General features: G+C 41.9%; 1 protein-coding gene and 1 long non-coding RNA gene across 9 annotated transcripts in view; one reads left to right on the top strand and one right to left on the bottom strand.

The window, feature by feature from the left end:
* The window catches only part of LOC147025013 (uncharacterized), a 32,569-nt gene extending 24,552 nt beyond the window's left edge, over window positions 1-8,017 (top strand). The window contains exons 2-4 of one of the 3 annotated variants that reach the window (XR_015059298.1): window positions 5,671-5,809; window positions 6,011-6,095; window positions 6,216-8,017. This is a non-coding gene — a long non-coding RNA (uncharacterized LOC147025013). Of the gene's footprint in view, window positions 1-5,670; window positions 5,810-6,010 lie in introns of all 3 variants that reach the window. The other 2 variants (XR_015059299.1, XR_015059300.1) reach the window with 2 other exon arrangements.
* The window catches only part of HFM1 (helicase for meiosis 1), a 306,617-nt gene that overhangs the window by 173,478 nt on the left and 122,185 nt on the right, over window positions 1-10,954 (bottom strand). The window lies entirely within an intron of this gene.

The raw sequence follows: 10,954 nt of genomic DNA, 5'->3' as shown, positions 1-10,954 counted from the left end.
GCATTTTGCACAGATATGATTGAGCAGAGACGAATTACTGGACAGGACATATTGTGAATGACTAAGCTAACACAACTGTTTGTGCAGCTCGTGTTGGAAATTGAGGGGAAAGATGTTTCTGATTATCAGTGAGGCACTGTTAAACAAGCTCAAATGAGCTAAGATCCTCGTCATCTTAATGATGACGTCATAAAAACGAATTTGACGTCATTGTGATGTATCAGGTTTGCGATAAATTATCTGTGCTAATGCCCGGCTTGATTCCCACAAACAAAATTCAAACAGCTTGACTAGTTTCGGAGATAATGGTATAGGGCTAAGCGCATGTAAAGGCAAACATCAAAGTCCTCAGACAGTTATTTCCCCAAATGCATGTCGAGGATAGACCCATCCCCATGTCTGGGGGGATTCTAACTTTGATGTGTTGAGAAGGGTAAAGAATAGATTCCCTCTCTTATGGAAAGCTCCTTTTAAGGCCCAGTCACACCTTGACGTTTTAGCCAGCGATGGCAACGTATTAAAATGTATGTAAAACGCTGGCTTACGTTGAACTTTTGATGTTTTTTTTTAAAGATTCGGATGTATTCATAGCGACTTGGTCTGATGTATAACGCATTGGTAACGGACACAGAACGTTTCGTTGTGTTATAGATAACTTATACCAACGAATGCTGAACCTGTTGTCGGCCTACACAACCGATGCCCAACGATAGTCTAACAGGCATAGCGCGTTGCACGCATCGCCGACGATGTCGTGACGTAGCCTATTAAAAGGCTGACGCACAACGATTCGAATCATAACTGCCGTAGAAATGGAAGTGTCAACATCGCGGTCACACCTTGGCGATCTTGCCAGCGTATGCCGACCTAAGAAAAATGTGTCTCAAACGTTGGGGCACGTCAAATACGGTATGAGTAAGTTTGGTATACGTCAGTAGAACGCTAAAGTACGCTATCATACGTCGTAGTAAGTAGAGTACGTCAAGAAATTTTAAACATGTTCAAAATTTTACGACGTACTCGGCGTATGACACACGTTCCGCATGCGATGGGGATAAGTTTTACACACGTCCACAAAGGCTACTTATAAGCTACTCATAAGTTGAAACACGTCGTGGTAATGTCTTTTTTACGCGAAACTTATTTCTAACTTATGTTTGACGTGCTTTGAACCAATTCTTTACGTGGTCCCAACACACATCGACGTATGTAGACGTATTCCAATGACGTCTTCCGGTCGACAAAAAAAAAAATAAATTAACGTGTTTCTAGCTTACAACTGCCATATAAAGACGTGTTCCCAGCGGTTTTGGGAATTGGTATAAAAAAATGCTGCTCATAAAAGGGGAACCCAACAGTGTTTTCGAGTCCTTTTTGAGTCGATGTCCATGTCAGCAGTAACAGTATCAGTATCAGTATTAGTATTAGTATTAGTATTAGTAGTAGTTTGTTCATGTTGGCAGTAGTAGGTGAGTGTGAGGGGGAGGGTGTGGGTTATGATGGATCGTCCTTGCGTCCGCGTGTCCACGGGTAGGAGACATCTTTTCACCATTGTTCGAAGTTCTTCGCAGCTAATTTTTTACGGGGCTTTTTCAACAATGAGCTATAGCTTGTTTTTACGATTTAGGTCTATTCATAACGGGTTGGACAAATGCACAATGAACTAATAATGTGCATAGAGCGCTTTGATTACTTATAGATACGATATACCAACGAATAATTATCGTGAAGCCGGCGTTCACAAACTATGCCCAACGATAGCCTAACTTATCCATATCGTGCGGCAGTTTATCTTTGCCGGTGACGTAGGGTTTGCTATTCATAGGCTGCCACTCAACGATTTAAATGGCTGCATCTCCACTATTGAAAGTCGACGCTTGCGCTCAACAATTGGATTTTTTTTTACACTCAACGACTTTTAAACGGAACCACTCAGCTATTTTCATTGTTTACAATGAACGATTTAAATTGCTGTCACTCGCCTTTGTTTTTTGACGCTGGCGCTCGGAAATTTTAATCGTTTCTATTGAACGTGCGAAATCGCTCAAACCCCACTATTGAAAGTAGACGCTTGCGCTCAACAATTGGATTTTTTTTACACTCAACGACTTTTAAACGGTACCACTCAGCTATTTTCATTGTTTACAATGAACGATTTAAATTGCTGTCACTCGCCTTTGTTTTTTGACGCTGGGGTTTGGAAATTTGAAGCGTTTCTTCTGAACGTGTTAAAACGCTCAAACTCGACTATTTTAAATAGACGCTGCCGATGGACAATTGGAATCATAGCCAAGCTAGACATCGAAGTGTGAACATCCTCGTCATGCCGAAGAAAAGTTTGAAGAATGCTGCAAATAAGTGTCCTGGCCGTGGCCGTGGACGCTGACGCAAGGACGATCCATTATACCGACGTCTTTCAGCCTATGAGTAACTTAAAAGTAACGTCTGTCGATGTGTGGCAACGATCGCGTAACGTGCCAACAACACGTTAATCATAGGTTAGAAATAAGTTTCGGGTACGCTAAACATTACTTCGGCGTGTCTCAACTTATGATTAACTTACAAGTAGCATGTGTTGACGTCTGTCAACGATCGCAGACCGTGCATACAACTTGTGGCCAGCGTAGCGGAACGTGTGAGTCATACGCCGGCATACGTCGTGAAATTTCAAGCATGAAAAATTTGAGGACAACCAAAAAGTACAACGTTTAAAGCCAACGCACAACGACGTATGGCAGTGTTTTTCAGCGTGCTCTCAATGTTATCAAAACTTACCCATAACGTATTCAATGTGTGCCAGCGTTTTAGAAAAAAAATTCAAAAATCGGCAAACGTTGGCTAAAACATCAAGGTGTGACAGGGCCTTAAGTGGTTACCACTCTGTTTCAAAAATATCAAAAAATGAAGTTTGCTCCATTGCCTTCTCACTACATTTTCCTGAAAGTGTAAGTCTGAGTTCAGAACAAAAAACCATATAGCTTAATTACATATATATTCCGAAATATGATACTTTGAAGAAGGGGTACCTATTCTGATGGTTTTGCGAGTTTTCAATGAAATTACCTAATTTTTATTTTTTTGGCAAAATAAATGAAGGTCATAGTGTGTAACTTATTGTAGCAACTAATCTAATAATCAAAATACTAATTTCTGGGATTATTAAGAAATAATACATACCTATTTTTTTATTACTGCTGTATTCAGTGACTGTCAGATGCTGAAAAGCACTAAAAGAGAGATTTATCGAACAAATTCTTGGACGTAAATTTTCAATTCAATCAATTCTGGGAGTAACAAAAAGCTCTCTAAATTTTCCAAAACTGTTTTAATTGCCTTCTAAATAAAAAAAAAAATTTTGAATACTTGGAAAAATATTTGAAAAAATTTTTAAGAAAATTAATTTTTTAATCAAATTCAAAAAAGTGTGACGTGCAGTCGGACAAAAATGCAAAATTACTCTAAACCAAAGCCATGCATGTTTTCAATATTTTTTATACTATTATATCGATATCACTGTGCTCAATTTGTAAATACATTTTAGTGAAAATAATCTGATGCACAGAAGAATAAAGCATTTTTTTAAAAACGTGACGTGCAGTCGGACATTTGGGTTGGAAAGTTCGGTCAAGCCGCTGTAATTAAGTATCCACCCAGATCATCTCAATTTTTTTACATTGATTATATTGGTAATAATGCCTTAGTTATTTTATAACTTGGTTTACACAGTTCTTCAGCTGAAATGTAGGGTCGGTAGGTCGAAATAAAAATATAATTTCAATTTTTAGAAATTATATATTTTTATGATTTTTTTTTCGGATATTCCATGGAAAAGACAAGGGTAGGTGGGGGGGGGGGAATAAATATTAATCCCGGACCAGGAGGATCTAAGAAAACATTGTAGATGGAAGACCATTCAAATGCAGGATGCCCATGTTCACTGTATCATCTGATGTGAAAAACAATAGGGAAAGATTGAAACTTGTTTTTACAATATAGTCTGGCATGTTTTTCTTATACAAACCTGTAGGATCATCAAACAAATGGAAACAATGCTGAGAACAGTGCATGGGTGCACGTGAGCAATAATGCATGTCTGCATGCACACCAGTGCATAGTGCTGGATATGATTTAAAAAAGGTGTCTACTAGGAGTCAACATGCTCAAAACGGTCAATCAGAGCCATAACTAGCTCTAACTTTTTAGCGGGCATCTGATCGTACCATCTCCCCATCCCCATGAGCACATCAAAGTCTGATTTCTGGCCGTTGAAGGTTGAATATCAGCATCTCGCAGGGAAACTGACGTACTTGGCACCAAAATCTTTCAATACGAACAGCGGTGTACAACTTTCGATGGAAACAAAATCGGCACGATCGAGAGTAGCCTGTGAATCATCCCCGCTGCTGCACTGAATTTATGTAATAGTTCGGCCAGAATATTCGTCGTCAAGATGTTGCGTGATTCAATCACCAATACAGTCACTCAAATTTATACCACTGACACACTTCTTAACAATCACTTTCGCCCCAGGAACCACAGTCAATCTGAACCACGCTGGCCACTGCTCAGACGCCATGACCGAAGACTATTGCGCAGGTTGGTTAACGGGGACTCGGCATTTTGGTGCGGGCGCGCGAAATTATATTTTGAAAATAAATGCCGACGTTTACATTTCGGGTTTTGAAACTTTTGCACCTTCGGCGGAAAAATTATAAAGATAAAAGGCTAAATATGTGTTTTATATTTATATTTCATTTCGGCAAATATACCGTCGGCGGATCTGTAAACCAAGTTATAAAGTAACTCAGGCCTAAGTTGAATAATTTAAGACACGTAAATATGAGTTATTGATAAACTAGTCATTTTGTTAGGGGATTTCATAGTCCCAGGCTCTAAAAGGGCAATAAAACAAGAAAAATATGCCAGAATGTGCATATATCATGCAAATCCACCACTGACTGACACAAATGCTGATTTTCTCAGACGGTGGGTGACAACCTTTTGATTAGATGAGAAATTTCAAATAGAATGTTTTATATGTTGTATTTTTGCATGGTCTAATATGTGTCATATTTTAAGGTGAAACAAGAAAAAAAGGCCAATACTGGGCATGTATATTCAATAAAAATCCTGTAGATTCAGAAATATACATCATAGACCCATGAACCTACATATATATTAAGGTCCTATGGAACACTGTCTGTGCAATGAACCAAATTTCATGACCAGTAGTAGTCTTTGTGACTTTCAAAAATGCCACCCAAGTCAGGGTATGCCCTAAAATAGGGGTGGTAACCACTTACATGCACTTAGCCAGAAGCGATTTCCATTAGCGGCGATATTATGACGTCAACTTTTTTTCTAGGAAGAATTTCCAAAATTGGAGATGGTTACTGCCTGCGCGTGGACTTTCTGCATATACATGGCAAGTTTCATGAAGATCCAATGAAAACTCTGGGTTGTGAAACAAAAAATGTCAAAAAATAGGAATGACGTCATAAAAATTGATATGACGTCATAGTGATGTATCATATGTGTGGTAATTTATCTCTGTTAATGCCCTGTTCGATTCCCACAAACAGAATTTAAAAAGCTTGCCGAGTTTCGGAGATAATTTTTGCGGCAATTTCCATGAGCGGAGATATTTTGACGCTGTAACTTTTTTTCTAGGAGGAATTTTCAAAATCGGAGATGGTTACTGTCTGCGCAAGGTATTTTTACATATATATGCCAAGTTTCAGGAAGTTTCGATGAAAACTGTAGGCTGTGAAACAAAAAAGTCCACAAGAAGAAGATGAAGAACAATAACGTGAGTAAGACTTAGAGATCCTCCACGAGGATCTAAAAAACTGGATTGTACCTGAATAATCGAAAAGTTCAGTGATTACTTGCTGACATGAGTTCTCATGGTGCATTGTCATGTGTATCTCCTTGTGATGCCACAATTTCTTTCAGCATTTTACATCACATTTTTTATGCCTACTCATGAATACTTCTTGCTTTTCCACAGCAAGGACCAACTCAAGAAGAGACTGCAGCGTGATTATCCTCAGCTGCGGCTCTACACGCATTTCTGCCGCAACAGATGTCAGATGGTATGTTGCGAAAACCTGGATGCAACTGACCTCATGAACCAGATTCCATCTTCATCAACTGAGATGGAGAACAGTTCAGAAACAGAAAGTGACATGGATGACGTGCTCTCATTTCCTCAGCGGCAAGAACAAATGAAGACTCCCGATAGTGCTGGTATCCCAGTTGGGCAAGCCATTCGTGCCTCCCCGGATGTAAGTGGACCATGGCCTCCATCATCCTTGATGGTGGACCTGCCTTGGCCTTGATGCTGTCGAGTCAACTGTGCCAGTTGAACTGTGCAATCTGATCGTGTGGTGTACTGGTGTCAGTGACTACCCCACCTCACGAACTGATCGCCATGAAGTGTCAGGTGATGATCACCTGAAAATTCTCTCACTGTGCCAAGACATAATGTACCTCGCTCTGAAAGGTAAACAGCAGACACCAAAGTCACTCTTGTTGGGTCTTACCTTGCGACACCTCAGTGGTTCATCTCAATTGGTGAAACTGCTGAGCAGACTAGGCCACTGTGCCTCCTGCGACAGCATTCATAAGTTCGAAAGCAGTCTGGCACAAGTGCAGTTGTTGTCAGCAGATGATGTGCCCAGACAATTTGCTAAAAAAGCCACAACTATTCTTGCATGGGACAATATTCATTTAGCTGAGCAAACTTTGTCTGGCCATGGGACTTCCCATCATACAAATAGTATTTTAGTCCAGCGTGTCATCCATGAAGCGGAAGGAGCGCCTCGACACACCATTCCAAAAAAAGAGTAGTTGTTCCTCATTCCAGTCACTGGAAACGGGCATGGAATTATACCATTGAAACCATAGGAAGCACCCAAAAATGATATTTTTTTATATATATTGAAGGGCGATATTGGAAAGTTATCAGCTGGGACTGCCTCTCAGTCCTTCAAACATTGACTGGTTGCCAACAGTTTTCCCCCCACCGCTACCACCACCAGAGCTGAGTCCCCCAGTTTTGTCTCTTTTCCATCTGTGATTGAGTCCGGAGTGAGGTGCCTTAGTTTCGTGAGATTCATACGTAACGTTTACCTCATTGTATATTATTAGTTCCTTTTGAATTTTATTATCTTCCTTCCCTCCCAATGAGCCGTCTCCACCATTCCCAGTTTTTTTTTTTTGTGGTTCGGTAAAAAACACGTTGGTTTTAAAAGAGCGAAGGTTTCCATGTTTCTCCTCATGAACTGCATGTGCGTCGTCTGTTATTACTCGGAACGTTTCCACAGGGGTTTTTACTGTTTGGTACATCGCAGAATTTTAACCTCCCTCCACGATGAGCTCGAAAGAAGTTGAGCCTTTGACGGGACAATCGTTTAAATAATATAAATGTTCTAGTTCACTGTGAAGTTCTCCGCAGACTCTTTGTTGCGTTCGGAAAGCTCTTGGTTTTGTGAATGTTCTCAGAATTATGCTTGCAATTTTATATTATGTTTTACCATGACAACTCCTGTCAGTTTATGTTCCAGGTTTGCGTTTTCATTTTTAATATGTTTGTGCAATGGCGATCTGCAAAAACTGCAAATAGTATTAGTTTTTTTATTTCATCATATACACCATAATTATGCAAGCATCATTCCAAAATTGATGACTTTTGTTGTTATGTGTCAAGAATAGTGTGAACATCATCAGTGTGTCCCTTCGTATTGCGAGATATTTCATTATTTTCCGAGTCATTTTTATCAGTTATCGGCTGGGACTGCGTCATCGTGCTTCAAATCCTGACTGGTTGCCAACAGTTCCAATAAAAATCAGGATCGAACAATCCACTGACACCTTCAGAAAAGCTTTAACAAGTTTAAAGAAAGCTGAAATGCAAAAAAAAGAGATTTTTTGGCAATGTGATATTCCAGTGATTTTCACAAGTTTTCCCTTCAAGGATCCTTTAAGACGTTTTACATGTGATGGAGGACATATTCAGGAGTATAATAATATTTTAAAATAAAATCAAATATTTTTAATAGAATGCCTGTACAATGTATCGTTGGGCACACGCGATGCCAGCGACCCAGAAAGGCCTCCCCACATCTACCCTTAAAATTTTCAGGTACACCATTGATTGCTCCCAAGGGAAGGAAGGGGAGTAAGAAGGGGGGAAGTGGGCTGTCTCGCACTGCTGCCATGACAACACAGCATCAAAATCTGCAGCCAGCTATCAACATCGCTGCCAGCAGCCTGCAAAGTTGACACTGCTACGAACAACAAGACATGCCTTCCACCAATACAACAGAAAAAATTCAGCTGGACTCATTTTACTTGCCGCCCCATGGCAGATCACTTATTATTTGTGCCCGATGGACACATATTGCTGCGATGAACGATTTTCCCCTCCTCCATGCATTCTGACACTGTCCCCCACGGATACGTGGAGGCACCTTCACAAATACCCAATGGGACAGGAGGATCAGAAGGTGACCCATTGCGACGCTGTGCTCAGAAGAACCGAGGATGATGCTACACCAATCTCGGCAGCGCAGAACCCCTTCCTCCTGCAGAACCCGTGAATGTTGCTGCAATCCTTGATTATGAGCACCACAACCTGCTGTTCCTTGAGTAGCTTGGCGTGCGTGCAGGACATCCAGTCACGCATCAGTGGCAAGCTCGTCGACTGGTTGTTGGAGGTGTGTGAGATGGAGTGCTGTGAGGGTGACCTTTATATTTTGGCAGTGAATTAACTCGACCGCTGCATGTACATCATATCCCGACAAAACGACGATCTGAAGTATTTGGTCCCGCTTGCTTGTTTGAGGCTTTGAACTTCACACGTAAAAATCCTCTCTCCAAATAAAAGCTGGATACCTGCACCCCAGAGTTGGTCCAGAGATGACAGTTGCTGAGGATGGAGAGAAAGGCTCTCAATTCCATGAAATGGAATTTGATGGCAATTACAGCAAGCAACTTTTTGCAGCACATCTTGCTCTGCCTGTTCATCCCGTCTGATGATCCACCACAAGTCTGCAAGCATGCGAACATCTTTGTGAGGACAGGCATCACTCACCCAAAATATGTCATAAGATTTCAGTCGCTAATCGCTGGAGTTAGTATCTACACGGCAATTATGGGATTAAAAATGCTGATAAATCCATGGCCTGGGTTCACCACCTCACTGGACAAGATCTTCAAAACCATCAACAGATAGTACTGATTGTGTACGTGCGTGCCAAGAAAAATTGGATGACTTTCTCCAGTCATCTCAATTGCATCCAATGCAATGGCTTTGCAGACGTAGAAGAATCCGACACATGACGTGAACCCCACACAACTGGATTCCCTTTCGGCGAAGAATCTGACACGCGATATCACCCCAAAAGACGGTTTTGAAGTCGTCCATCAGTACGAGTTCCTTCTGTTTCATATTTTACACATTTAACCGTTCACTGTGTTGAAATGTTTGACTTAATGGAACATATTGTTATGTTTGTTGTGGAGGGAGGAGTGGGGGGCGGAGGAGAGAGAGAGAGAGTTAGATATTACCGAAGAAGCAGATAGGAATGTACAGAGTCGCATGGTTCGTGTATGAATCGTTAGCCCATCTTGATGTCATAAGTAGGGACACACATCAGCTTTAATAATGTTTTGTTTGAATGCGTACCATACACGGGGTGGTGCGTGATATTAATTCGGGATGATGGTTGAAGAAATTGCGTGTAGAAACAAATGTAAATTTCTATTGGGGTAAAGGGAGACTTCGCAAGAGAGGAAGCGAGGGTCGGAGCTACCAACGGGGATTGGATCGTCTCTCGAGTGAGGGGAGGAGCGTTTTGTCACCTCCCGAGGGGCAGAGCTTTTTTGTTTGCCTGCTACCTGATGCCCATCATCCTCCTCATCCCTTCTCATGGCTGCTCCGTTGCCATCCGCCCTGACCATCCTCTCCCGCCCCCCCCCCCCGTCTTCCTCCCCACCGCTACCACCACCAGAGCTGAGTCCCCCAGTTTTGTCTCTTTTCCGTCTGCGATTGAGTCCAGAGTGAGGTGCCTTAGTTTCGTGAGATTCATACGTAACGTTCACCTCATTGTATATTATTAGTTCCTTTTGAATTTTATTATCTTCCTTCCCTCCCAATTAGCCGTCTCCACCATTCCCAGTTTGTTTTTTTTGTGGTTCGGTTAAAAAACACGTTGGTTTTAAAAGAGCGAAGGTTTCCATGTTTCTCCTCACGAACTGCATGTGCGTCGTCCGTTATTACTCGGAACGTTTCCACAGGAGTTTAAACTGTTTGCGACATCGCAGAATTTTAACCTCCCTCCACGATGAGCTCGAAAGAAGTTGAGCCGTTGACGGGACGATCGTTTAAATAATATAAATGTTCTAGTTCACTGTGAAGTTCTCCACAGACTCTTTGATGCGTTCGGAAAGCTCTTGGTTTTGTGAATGTTCTCAGAATTATGCTTGTAATTTTATATTATGTTTTACCATGACAACTCCTGTCAGTTTATGTTCCAGGTTTGCGTTTTCATTTTTAATATTGTTACGGATTCCGCGCCCGCCGGCGTGCTGACGGCCACGTAACTCGAATCGCGGCACGTCGCCCACCGGACGGACAATCCAGTCGTGACCCTCTCGGACTAACGCCGGGAACCAGTCACGGGTGGACCTTTCGGTCTCACCGCGATCGAGCCAATCAGCCCCCGCGTGGGATCGGGTTGCTCGCCAAATTCGACCTACCTAAGTACCCACGCGGAGGGTAGACCGGGCGATCGCACCTCGCCGCAGGTCGACTTCGGACACGGGCCACTTAAGCGACCCGTTCCGTACTATCGGGATAACCGAGCGGTGTTATTCGTCGACCTCGACGGTTCGATTAATTATCGGGCGTATTCAGCCCACTACCAACCCTTTACGTGAAGCAAGATGA

This window comes from Eptatretus burgeri, chromosome 6 (genome assembly GCF_056783735.1).
Source record: "Eptatretus burgeri isolate ZD-2024b chromosome 6, Ebu_testis_v1, whole genome shotgun sequence".
Classification (NCBI taxonomy): domain Eukaryota; kingdom Metazoa; phylum Chordata; class Myxini; order Myxiniformes; family Myxinidae; genus Eptatretus; species Eptatretus burgeri.
The sequence above is the reverse complement of the archived record's forward strand: the minus strand, read 5'-3'. Positions and strand labels throughout refer to the sequence as shown.